This window comes from Toxotes jaculatrix, chromosome 22, assembly GCF_017976425.1.
Source record: "Toxotes jaculatrix isolate fToxJac2 chromosome 22, fToxJac2.pri, whole genome shotgun sequence".
NCBI classification, from domain to species: Eukaryota; Metazoa; Chordata; class Actinopteri; family Toxotidae; genus Toxotes; species Toxotes jaculatrix.
The window spans coordinates 6,415,021-6,428,391 of NC_054415.1; the positions used below are offsets into that span (position 1 = coordinate 6,415,021).

The 13,371-nt window shown below is 41.3% G+C and overlaps 1 protein-coding gene across 1 annotated transcript in view; it reads left to right on the top strand.

Annotated features, from left to right (window-relative positions):
* The window catches only part of tmtc2a (transmembrane O-mannosyltransferase targeting cadherins 2a), a 48,620-nt gene that overhangs the window by 5,223 nt on the left and 30,026 nt on the right, over window positions 1-13,371 (top strand). The gene's annotated exons all lie outside the window — the stretch shown is intronic.

Below are 13,371 nucleotides of genomic sequence, written 5' to 3' on the forward strand. Positions count from 1 at the left end.
TCCTTTGACTCTAAAGTACTGTATATGGACATAAGGGGTTTTGGCTCTGGCAGATCTGAAATTAATTGGTTTTCCCTTATCAAGTACTAAATCACAGGATGAAAACTACTGATATGCAAGGTATGTGGTAGATTTCTCTGCAGATTAAAAGAGTGAACAGACAGTGAACAGGTCGCCTCCCTTTCGTCCACAGCTCAGTCTGGTAAGCATCTCCAGACACTTAAAGGTCAAAGACCCCCCCGCCCGAACTTCACTTTTCAGCACCATCAGTGACCCCTCTGGGTGTGTTGTGTGTTGTGTGAGCAAGACAGAGTGTGTGTGGAGGTGAAGGAGGGGGAGATGTGGTGGAGAAATATAGAGTGGTGGTAGAAATGAGCTTCATATGCTGTCTCCAGTTACATCACACCTTGCCAAGTATCCCCATAAAGCGCCCAGCGGTTATTCATCCATCAGCCTCGTCCGTACATGTGACGGTGACACTGCGAGGTTGTCAAAAAAGCCCTTTGGTGACAGATTACCCGTGGCATTCTCCTGCCTGCTTCAGCCTACGCTTGCACTCCGTCCCCTCAGCGAAAGTTCAGCATCCGCCAACGCTGTGTATCTATCAAAGTCACCATGGTAATTTAAACTCTGGGGGACAGACACTGGCATTTTTGGTTCAGCGCTCTCAGATGGAGGAGGTTGAATACCAATCAGAGGTCTGACCTTCCATGGTCGTTCATCAAACGGTGTCCTCGCTCGGGGTCAAGAGTCGTGTGCTCCCGGTCTCTTCCTTTGGGGATTAGAAGAGAGTTATGAGCAAAAGGTTAAGGCAAGAGAAAGACTGAAGTGAAGGAGCTGCTACTAAAAGGAGTGTCTTGGTTGTAAACTAATTTGTTTCTCCACATTTGTCCTTTGCTGTGAACTCAGACGATCTTATCTGACCTTTTGCCCTACAATCAAATTCTTGTTACACGTCACATGCAGTTCTTCACGTCCTAGACGAGATGGAGAAGCAGATAATTTCTCTATGTCCACGCACCCCAGTTTGTGGGGATGTTCTGGCTGCTTTCTGCTTTTTCAATTATGTCAAGTGTTTTTCCTGGGCACCACTCAGGGCCTGGCCAAGCACTGTCTTGGCCAATGGTAATCCCAATGAAAAGCCTCTTCGTGTGAAATGACTAAGTTTTACGGGAGCTGGGAAAGGACTTGAGCCAGGCCATTTTTGATTTGGGGGAAAAAAAGCAAGACGTGATCTGCTGGATTACGTTCATGCTTTTCTTGGGTTTAGCCAAATGTGAAGGCAGGCATTTTTTTAAAATCACATTTTAAACAATTTACTCACAGTGTTGAGATGTTTGTGCAGGCTGTTAGATTGATTGCTTTGACGTTGTGGCCATAGATTGGAAAATATATTTACCATAACCTCTGAACTCTCTTTTGAATAGCCATCATCAAGGCTTTTGACAGGCTAACAAATGAGGCTTTACATTATGCTGACATTTCAATGATTTCGGTTTTTAACAGCACCTTTTGACAAATGGGCTCAGTAATGGATGTCTTTACCAGGAAGACAATGGCATTATTCAGTGGACACCAAAAGTGAAGCAAGGACAGGAGATAAAAAGGCGACACTGTGAAATGAAATGCATCCTAAGTGGCTGTCAGCATTCAGAGTCATGTATCCCGAAACATCTGTGACCCCAATCACGTCACAGTCCCTCTGTGCAACTCAGAAATGCATTATGGTCCCCTAGGGGATTGAAGTGAAAACATCTTCCCCTTTGTTTCTGAAGAGCAAAACAATTTAATCTCTGGCTGAGAGTCTGGGTTTTAGAGGAGTTTGGCGAAGCTTAGATTTCACTGACTGGCACATTCCCTTTAGAAGCACAGGGAAATTTATTTTCAATCTGTATCTGAAATATCCTCATTGTTAAAACTGAAAATGTTCATCCCAAACAAAGGTTTAAACAATTAAATATGCCACACAAATAACACAGTGGTGACACGGAGTAATGACTCAAGAGAAGCGCCACAATGAAGCAGGGGATCACAGAGTCTGTTGGTCGCAACATCTGTTACTTCTCTGGCTTGGTTTCTGAGGTTAACCGATAAATGCATCAATATGGGATTGTGTTAAAGAAGTGCCCTTTCATCATGGTTCAAACCGTAGTGCTTTGAATTGCAGTGCTAATCAATTGCTTGTATGAATTGTGCACACATGTTTTAGCTCCTTGGAACACATATGACAATATACGAATATATATATATAAATTGTAAAAAAAAAAAAAAAAATCAAATCTTTTACACAACTTATTACTGTAAGTAATGTACTTCTGCTTAACGCTGGCCATGGCAGTGTAACATAACATTTTGATTTAAAACATTTATATATGCTTTAATGTTCCTCAAAATCCCTACTTTTAATTTGAGGGTATCATTACTGGACAGAATGTGTTGAAACAACAGGGATTTAACCACAGTGATGTTGTAATATTAAATTTGTTAGCTTAACACACATCACTTAGTACATTTGTTGCTTGTATTTGATCATGTTCCACCAGAAGGACCCTTGTCATCTCTGAATTATCTCTGTTATTGATTACAGCTCATAATTGTCTTTAATGGATTGGCGCTCCCAAGGCCCCGCTGTGATGGGTTTCGGCCCACCCCAGTAAATATTGCCAGGAATTCCTGTGCCTCTAGTGGAATAATTATCTAAAACATGTGCCCTAGTTGTGTTGAGGCTGTTTAAGTTGCACTATGTGCTTGGAGCAGATAAATATTGAGGGGAGAAGTAGGCTAATGAAATGAGTGAGCAAAATGTCTTTGACTGAGTTGTGTGTGCAGTTAGTAATTACAGCTGAGGTGAAAAAGCTTGTGCCTGTCACAAGGAATTTTCACTGTAAGCGTTTTAGAAATGAGTAACATTACCCAAAGACAAGCAGAAAGTTAAAATGAACAATGTGGTGAGGATAACAGATAAAAAAGTGTTTATGAATAGTAATTTGATATGGTTTTGTGGCAAGAGGCTTTTAACCAGATTTGCGTACATAAAGGATTATATGTTTTTGAAGAGAAATGGGCAGACCTCATGAAAAGTGTGGTTTGGTGGTGAAAAAAGCTTTTCTGGTGATGTGTCGTCGTTGGATGCACTTATGTATTCAAGCATTAACATATGTTTTTACTCACTGGCCATAAAAAGTGTTGCTATTGATGTCTTGTTTTTGTAGTCTGTAGCCTCCTTAGATTTGGGATGGAAGGCTCGGACTACCATTCAAACAATAGGAAGGCGGGGGCAAAGAGTCTCATCTTGATTATTAACAGATTTAATTCGCGTAAGCACTTAGTGGTCAACTCTGCAGATGTTGTGGTTTTGAAACTGCTTTGAAAGCCACAAATGAAGGTTTGAGCAACCAGTACGTTGAATGGGGTGAATTAGAATTTCTCTTTGAGTTTGTAACAGTGTCCAGTGAAATGCTTACGCAAAGAAACGGCAGTAGTTGTGCTGAAGACAGAGGGTGAAAAGTTAAAACCTATCTTCTTGCGCTCTAGCTTTTACAGTCCTTAAAGGGGCAGGAAAAACAGTCTTCTGGCAAACAGAACTGCTTGCATGGCTTGTTCTTCATAATGAAAGGGTAGTGAGGCATGTGCAAGGCCGTTTTATTCTTTCTTTTTTTTTATATCAGAAAACATTTTATGAATGGTATTGTCATAATAAGCTGAATCCCCGTCACGTACAGTCCTTAGGTCCGCCAAGTTAAACTTTTGAGAACTTGCTGATTTGAGGTTTCATCCATCCTCAGTGTCCTCAGTTGCAATCATAGTCATGGCCATAGCAGGCGAACTCCTCAGTCCTCTGCTAGCAGCTAGCATGTTACATGACAGAGATAATAAATGCAATTCTTCATAGAACTCTTGCCTCAGGACCCTCAAGACACAAACAGGGAGAAGAGATGGGCTTGTTTATTTTTAGGTTGTCCCTCCTTGTCCCACTGGATCTCAGTGATGCATGAAGTTGGTTGAGGCTGTTGCTAACCCTTGGCTGGCCCTTATGCTTCGCAGGCCACAGTCGACCCGCCTGTCTGCCAAGACACGACCGCCAAACCTCAGTCCCACGACCCTCCCTGCATATGTGGATCTCAAAACACTGGTATCCACAGACAAGTTTGCCAGCGACCTGTAAGATACACATGCCAAAGCTGTAGATTTCTCCTCATGTGACACCCATGCTAAATTTGGGAGGATGAAATCCTCAGAACTACAGATAAAGTCTCACAAGTTTCTTATCTGGACAAATGCATGTGTGTTTATCATGCTGTTCTCTAAGAGCCTTCATAACTGTGTACAGCAGCATGGGGTTGAATTTCTACCACAGCGCACTAAACTCACTTTGTAAGCAAAGCTCCTTTTTGTGGCGTTGGATTACACTTAGAAGCTGGCATTCACTTTCCCTCTTTAAACTACAAGGTGGATTTCTAAAACGACTTAGAGCAGTTGGGGCGTAATACAAAACCAAACCCAAGCAAGGGATCACACGAGTCTCAAGCAGTTACTCTTTCTACCTTTTGTAATCAATATCCATTGAGTATCATCTTTCAGCGACTGTGAAGTTTTTTTTGTGTGTGTGTAGCCTAGAACAGCTGTCAGAACAGAAAATCAAATGTGTGTGTGTTTTTTGGTACACTTAACAAAGCACTCATATTTCACTACAGCTGACATCAGTTCAGACTGTGAAAATCACTCACGAGTGAGCTCTGACTTTCATCAGCCAGTTATTCAGAACCTGGAGGGAGTGGTCTGTTTGTTCATGAGGAGGTGTTTGTATTCTTTCTGGTGAAGCCACAGTAGCTGATGGTGTAAAGAATCAGGTGAATGGAGCAGGCTCGGCTCTTACGCATGTGATTTGTATGATCTTTGAGCTGTTTGAGAAGGTCTAGGACAAGCTGACGTGTTTGCTCAATCTGAACTGTATGTTTATTTGCTTTTTTGCAGAAATACATGAGGAGACTGATACCATTATTAACTGTGGAGCTAGAGCCAGGAGGTGGTTATTAGCTTAGCATAGCGTAAAGACTGGAAGCAGGGGGAAAGAGTGACAAACCATTTTGGACAGAGCCAGGGTAGCTGCTTCCCCCTGCTTTCAGTCCTTGCTATGCTAAGGTAAGTGATTCCCAGTGACTCTAGCTCCACAGTCTCACACAAAACTTCCTATAAATATAAAACTGCAACTTGTTTTTACATCTCAGTGTTTGTATGAATTAAACAAAACAAGATATTACCCGTTTGTTAGCTTTAGAGGTGCTAGCAGGTGAATTTTGCCAAGCTAACTGCTTTATGCTAAGCTAAACTAACTGCCTTATGGTTGTAGATATATATATATATATTTTTTTTTTTTTTTCTTATCAAAAGTATCCCAAATTATCAAACAACTGCTAATGCTTACCATAATAAAAGTTTGATAATGAATAAAGACCTCACTGAAAACTACACATAAATAAAGTATGCAGATAATGGGTTTTTGAGCTCCGCTAACATTTTAAGCCGACTGCTGTTATCATCACCTGAAGCAATAACTTCTTCCACAAGCCTCATGCATTTAGCTGAGATGGAATAAATTGCTCCTGAAGATAAAATCAGATATGAATGTTCTTTTGTGGTCGGATATATATATTTTTTTCAGTTTGATAAATACTTACAATTTGACGTCTTAAAAATTGTTTTGCTGTGCAGGCTGTGATGAAACTCCCATTCGTCTCAGCTTGGGATACTGTGCTGTGCCTTAATTGTAATTCTAAGTGCCAGGCGCTTCACAAAACCAATAGAGATTCATTAGCTCGGCAACCTTGGCGCTGAACCCTAAGCGCAGCACTGCACACACTCTTTCCATCTTCATGCATGGCTACTCCAGCTAACTCTTGTAAAATATACTAATATGCATAAGGCTTTCTGGGTCAGAACTGGGCCAAGTGTAGAGTACCCGGTGTGTGGGGGAAAATCGGTTTGTGCTTCTCACCTCATAAAAACCTGAGAGGGGGAGATTGAGAGAGTTGGTGTGAGGGCTTGAGGGATTTAAGGTTCAGGAGAGATCAGATGACATTCCTGCTAACTTTACTCAGGGGTACAGTTGTAGTGTTTGCTATTGTGATGTAGGAGGAGGGAAGTGATTATACCGGTCGCTTTGTCGCTCGAGTGTGCTACAGTTGGTATTTGTTTGCCTTCAGTGTCTTTGTAGCATGATATTAGGTGTTCTTCAAAGGAATTTGCAGAAACAGAAGGATTTTTAGATGGGTACAGTTCATTCAGTGAACAGCAACAATCAAAATCCTCATGTATAAAATGTCTCAAGCTTCAAATACCTGTATGACATATTTTTTTTTGCCATCCATCCTAATTCGCTCTCTGGATTTATAAATGCTCAGAAGCCATACAATATGTTCATATTTCATTCCCATCCTTTTGATTTATTCTGCAGAGGGAGATAGCCTTTCTCCTCTTCCTGTTTCCTCCCGATAAGCGCCTAAAAGCAGAGAACCACAATAGATAATACAGATAGAGGAAGTGTGGAAGTCTCAGTACAGCTGAGGCTTTCCACAATGCGAAAACCTCTAAACAAGGTCCATTGTGGCACAGTGGAAGGCAATTTAAAGGAGTGAGAGACACGAGTTGTATTATGTAGGGAGAATATGGGGATTATTATAGATAGTCTGAAATAGGAGGAACTGGCAGTTGCAGTTGTGAAAAAATGTAGCTCCCTCAAAAAGAGGGATATCTGCATAGCTTGATGCTGTATCTGAGTTGAAAAGTGTATTGCAATTTCCTGTTTAACCATATAGCCACAGTTTTTGGTTTTGCGGTACATCATTTCCTGCCCAATCGAAACACCAATTCATTCAGGTTTGGCTCAGTTGGAAGGTCATTATTCTGTGTTTAGAGCCATGAAGCACATCATCCTTCAAGTTAACTATCCTCCTTAATTATCTAGGCAAGGTCAGGAAACATTTAAGCCAATTTTCCCATTTTGATGCACTGCCCTCGAGCACTCTGAACTTAGAAATAGGATGAGTGACTGGTTTTCTATGTACCTGGAGTTTGCTGGAGATAAGGTGAATCACTGTTTAAGTAAACATGGCAGTTCTGGAAAGCAGCCTTGATAAATGGGAAAATCTGCATTTGATAATGACTGTTTTCCCGTCTCAGTCAGCCCGAGATAAACCAGCCGCTGTATTTATCTTTCTACAGAATGTAATTTGTTTCTCGCCATCATTTTGATATTCATGGAACAATGGTGCAGGGAAATGGTACGGTTATACTGCTTTCATGAAAAACTATGACAACACTGTAATTTATTTTTGATGCATTTTGTGGGGAAGCTACCACAACACACAGTTTTATCTCCTTCACACTTTACCCTTTGGATTTATTGCTTTCATCTTTTAATCTGGTGGACTGTACTGAAGGTCACTGAATTATGCATGTTTTGCTTTTGATAATAACATGACCACTTTGTGTGAGCTCTGTGGTGCAGTTTCACTTTCATTTTGATGAGAAACATACAGCAGGGAGCTCGGACTATGTCGATACTTTGATTGGTTGCCCCCTGCCTAAAAGAAATTCAGTAGCCAAGGCAATCAATCATGCTTTTTCATGTGAAACTGAACCAAGTAAACATCCAAAGGCGTCATCCTGTTGTAGATTTGTATCTCTGCTCTGTAGACATGGTGAGCACACAGATTAGAGGTCACCACTGAGTTCCACGGTGCCGGCTCATCCACCATTTCAGCAAAAAAAATCCACACAGACATCTTCCCCCAAGGCTCGCTTGTTACCGTGATACCACATCCAGTTCATCCATTACTGAGGTGGCTGACAATGACAATTTAATCTACACTCCAACAGCCTCGCTGTGTTTTTTTTTTCCCCTGCTATGAACAGCAGCATCTTCTCATTGAAAGTGTTATCAGCTGCCTGTTACAGGCAGGAAATATGTTTGTCCAGGATATGAAATGACCAATCCTCCTGTACTTTTTTCTCTCTGTCACACACAGACATGAGCATGCCTGCTACCATTTGTTTTCTAACGAAATGGCTTCCTAGTGTGTTTGTTCACAACTGTTTGCTTTGCAGCTGTTGAGAAGTTAAAGAAAAAGATGAGAAGATGAGAAGCTTGATAACACTCTCATGTCTGTACAGTAAACATGAAGCTAAAACCAGTGGCCGACTAACTTAGCTTAGGACAAAGACTTGATGTTTGTTATACTTGTGCAAGCTTGTGAGGATTAATGGTAATGTGTGTTACTGAGCTTTAGAGGTGCTGGTAGGCGGATTTTTCTAACTGGGTATTGAACTGTTTCTTTAAGCGAAACCTCATGTCCGTCCTTTTTAACTGGAAACAAGAGGGAAGTGTTCAGTTTCTTTCCATCAATGCTTTCTATAGTTGTGATTTATACGTATACACTGAATAACAAAAAGAACAACTTGGCTACAAACACTTGTAACCCAGTCCTGCATGCAAATGTCATGATGTTGTAGCATGACATCATGTCTGCTTGTCCCTCCAGTCCATCTCAGAAGGGAATATTGTACTTTTATGATGTTATACGATGCTTTTTATGGTTTTATAATGGAGTTTCCTGCTGCATTTTAAACAGGGCCCTATATTTTGGAACCCATGCTGATAGTTTGACAAACTTGGATTATATTAAACCTCCTGTGGGGAAGTGCATTTGACATATTTTATTATTGCACTGGATCCTGTTAGTCTCCTAACTCATAGGCAATAATTATTTGCTTTTGACTTTGTACCATTGATATAGTTTGCATTGCTAAGGTGATTCAGAGTTGAATGAGAACATGGCGTGAGTTGAAGTACCTTTGAATCACTTTAGCCAACTTTTGCTTTGTCCTAATTTAAGGGTCAAATGGATGGGGTTTGCACTTTTGGGATGACTTCATTGGTTCCAATGTGAGAGTCGAGTTTAGGCAAATGGTTTCGTTGTACCAGCCGTGTTCAACAGATCACAGATCAGAATTTGAAAAGATCTTAGATAATTAGCACAGATCCTTGAAAAGAAGACAGATTCGGTCTGGGCTGGCCCCCGTGGTACCCCTCTATAGCTGTCGTTTCTCTCTGGCTAATGCTGGAATGTGACAACTGGTCACGGCAGAAGAAAGGAGGGCCTATTCTGGATTGGATACAGTGCTGTACGGTCTGTTAGTGTGGCATACTTGGCCGTTACAAATGCTGCATGTGAATCTGACCACTGAAAGCTGTCAAAGCAGCTCCAGAATGTGACAGTGCAGGATGTTGTGTTTTCTGTATAACTTGCGGCCATCTTTTACATATAACATAAAGGAACATATCGTCTACATTCTCAAAATAGCTGCATTTTTTAATTTGTGATCGGATTACAAGCCAATTCTGGTGGAGCATTAAAGTGATTTTTTTTTTTTAAATCAGAGACAGAAGGCTTTTGAGCAGAAACAGAATGCTGCTTTGTTTCTCCAGCTGCTCCCTTGGCAGCACTGCAGCACTCAGATCCTCCACTGGCTCCGTGATTTGTCATCAGCAATTAAAGTTGTCCTCATTATAATCTCCGGAGCAGATCAAAAGTGATCCGGTTTCTCAAAGGAACTTCGAATTTTGAGCAGTTGTTCAGTCTCCATGGAACAGACCTGTACCACAAAATATGGACTCCTCATATCCGCATTTTATCAGCCCTCAGCGAAAATACTCTCTGCTCTCTATTCCTGTGCATAGCAGAACAAGTGTCAGGGGAGCGCCACAATTCAGTGCTTGCAGTTCGATTTGTTTTCAGGGTCTGAGACAGATTTTTGCTGAAGACTAGAGAAATAAAACTTGTTTTTTCTCCTTGGAAAGGGACAGTAGATCCAGCTGGACATTGCCAAGGTCTGCCATGCTGTTGATTCCAGTGAATATAGTGGGCCTCCAACACTCTGGAGAGTGATTTGGAGGGCATTGTTGATGCTTTGTGTCCACACCTGGTGCTCTGCATGTGTGAGCATAAATTCAAACATGTGCTCATGCATATTATACGGCTCGACTGAGGTGAAAAGGGATCCGAGAACATTGGCAGTCCTTTCTGAGCCGTGACTCTTCACGATCCATCAACATTCAACTATTCCCCGTAGAGAAATGTCTATGCCAGTGTTGTCTCCGGAGATGGAGTCCCCCATTTCAACTCATAATCATAACTTTAGGCAGGTAGAGGTGCACATTTTTATAGGTCACTGTGCCAACACCCGCAGCTTTCCAGGAACTAGGCCAGTTGAATTGATTGTAGAGTGTACACAGCATGTACACAGCCGTGATTTATGTATTGTTTGGCTAAGTCAGAGAACAGCACTCGGCCCATTTTTAATCAAGCATCATATTTATCACTGTGGGTGCAGGCGACTCAGGGAGGCCACCCTAATTACCCGTCCACAGTCAGACACTGTAATTAACTGCCAAGACCAAACTAGACGCAGAATTTGGACAGACTGATTGGCTGCGCGTTTGTTTTCTTGTAATATGCTGGAGGTGGTGTTCTGGCTGGGTCCCACTTGTGTGATGGATGGATGGATGGATGGTGTTAAAGTTGGCCACTATTTCACTGATAAGAGTTGGATGTGTGGGAAAGCCACACAGAGGATTTTAGAAAGCCCTATAAAACTCTCAGCATCCAATGCTCCTGGATATTGGCTCATTTGAATGTGTTTCTCACTATGAATACTGTTGGGTAAAAATTAATTGCCGGGTCTCAGGAGGATATGGCATATTTATTGGGTGAGATGTTTTTAAAATACCCATAAATTTCACATTAAGGGCTTCTACCTTAATGTATACAGGAGAAACGAATCTGTATATGAGAACCCTTTTCCAAAGTAGTTTCTGGTGGTCTTTAGGGTGTTCATGGAGGTGTGAAACTGTAATTTGCTGTTGCATTGAACTGTTACACTCTCCAGACCCCATTTTCTATGGGACAAATATTTTATATATTGCAGGCCTGCTTGGAAGCTTGCTAAACATTCATAGAGAAAATGTTGTTCTTCAATGAGGGGCAGTTGCACAACGTACTGTTTCAGTGCAGTTCAGTAAGTTGTCAGGTTCATCAAATAAAAGCTTGATTAATGCCGGTTAATTTTGCTGATTAATTTTTTCGAGGTGTGAATTGAATCCCTGAAATCCCAGCCCAGTTTTTTTTCCCTTCACTGTGTCTGCTGTATTTATGCCCTGAGGGAGAGTAAAGCATTAGTTTTATTAGCCATTGATTTCCCAGAGCCTTCCCGTCGGTGCGGCTGGGGATTCATCATGGTCTTTTATTGACACCATCACTCAGGGAGCGCTGTGGTGGGCTTGGTCACCTTTTTAGCTGAGGTGGCAGTGGTGGCATAGTTGTCAGATCACCTCTATTTTGCGTGGGCAGCTAATGGGAGGAAGTCAATCAATCGCGTAGATGGAGATAAAGACTCGGCAATCAATCTGCTGAAAAATAGATGAAGGAGTCGCACTCTCAATGATTGGGCTCATCATTTTTTAAACCACTAGAAATGCAGTGTATTAAAATTGTCAAAAATATTCCATCTAACGACAGTGGACCTGATTGCAGACTTGGTAAAATTTCGTCTCGGTTGATCAGATGAAATATTGAATAAGTCATCGTTTAAGGAATACATTAACAATTAAAGATGCTTATATGCTTTATTACAGAGAATTAGACGATACCACTCTCATGTCTGTTTCATTAAGCATGGAACTATAGCCAGGGGCTGGATATCTTAGCTGAGCATAAAAGGAAATAAATGAAATGTCAAATGAAAACAGAGCTTGCGAGATTTAGGCTGGCGTAGTGAGATCTTGTTTGATATTAATTTAAGGAACATAAAGTGGGCATAAATATCATTTATTTATCTGTCATGGTCAAGGTATGGTTAAGTGCACAGGACACATTCAACCTAAGCCCAGTCGACTCTGGCCTTTTTGGAGTTAGCTGCTCTGCTAATCAGGAAACCGGCTTCACAGGGGACATGAAAGCAAGTCCACGGCCTGACAAAAGAGAGACGGCCAACTTCCTGACGTTTAGCTCAGCCTCTTTGAAGCCGAGAGCCACCGGAAAAAATCTGTTTGTCCTGATTGGCTGCTTGGATAGACCGAGGATGTAGAGGGGACTTTATCTTAATCAGCTCTGAGCTGAGCTGTTGGTTCTGTAGATGATGAAGTTAAAACAGCTGGATTTCAGTGATGAGGAGCCACTATCCAGAAGTGTTCTGCTTTGATCACTGCAATTAAATTTATTTGGACTGGGGCCAGAAATTGATGCAAGTGGGACATAAAAATGTTTGTAATTATCCTCCATCTATCATCAAGTGGAATAAGGTTCTTTTGTGTTTTGGAGGCATTTGTGTTTTATTTCTGTATTAATAGGTATGTGTGCCACTCTTCGTACGTGTGCATCATACAATGTGTGCTGCTCTTTGAAATGTTTGTGCAAGTTTTGTATATTTACCACCATAGGAAGGTCAACTCCATTTATACAGTAAATATTCCCTCAGTAAACACTCAATCAACAAGCATTTCCTCAGAGTAAACACACATCCATTACACGGATCTTTGAGCAACAAATAAAATAATTGTTAATATTAGCATTTGCTGTATTAGCCGCAGCTGTTTATAATTTTAAATACAGTCTGCTCTGTGTAAATTGTGCAGTGCTTTCACACTAATCTCTGCATGAGTAAGTCATTTAACTGGCCTATTCATTCCCCCAAACTTCTCGCTGGTTATTCTGCACCCTTGGGAAAACTGCTGGGAGCTGCAGGATGGGCTATTTTTAATCAATGAAAAGATAGATCCAATGAACTGAGCTGGAGAGAAAGGAAAATGTAGGTTAGTGCTTTGAATACAAAGTAAGTTTCACCCTCTGTGTCTCAGGTTTATTTTCAGTAATGTATAAAAAAAGATGAAAATCTTTCCAGTTTTTTTTTTCCACCTCTTTTTTCATGTCATCAGTGCCCAGCTATGTTGAACACCATCCAGCAGCACTTTATCACTGTTCACACATTTGAAAGGATGGAAACAAATAATTTCATGTGAGCTGGGCAGAAAAAATGCCAAATTAATGTCAAATTTCGTCTTTCACACCAGGAAAGGGAAGAGCTTCTGCACAGCTAAGCATTAATCTTTCACAACTAGGCCGCTGGCAGCATGACAGAGTTTTATGAATGCTATCTGGACATTTATGCATTTCTCTTCTCCTCCCATATTCGTGCCAGTTTGCCGTGGGATGGAGTGTGGGAAAGTAACCGTGCCACTTCTGGTCGGGGTATTGTTCTGCCGGTAGTGTTGTTGACGTATGATGTTTGAACACACCCTTAATGCTCACTTCCTGA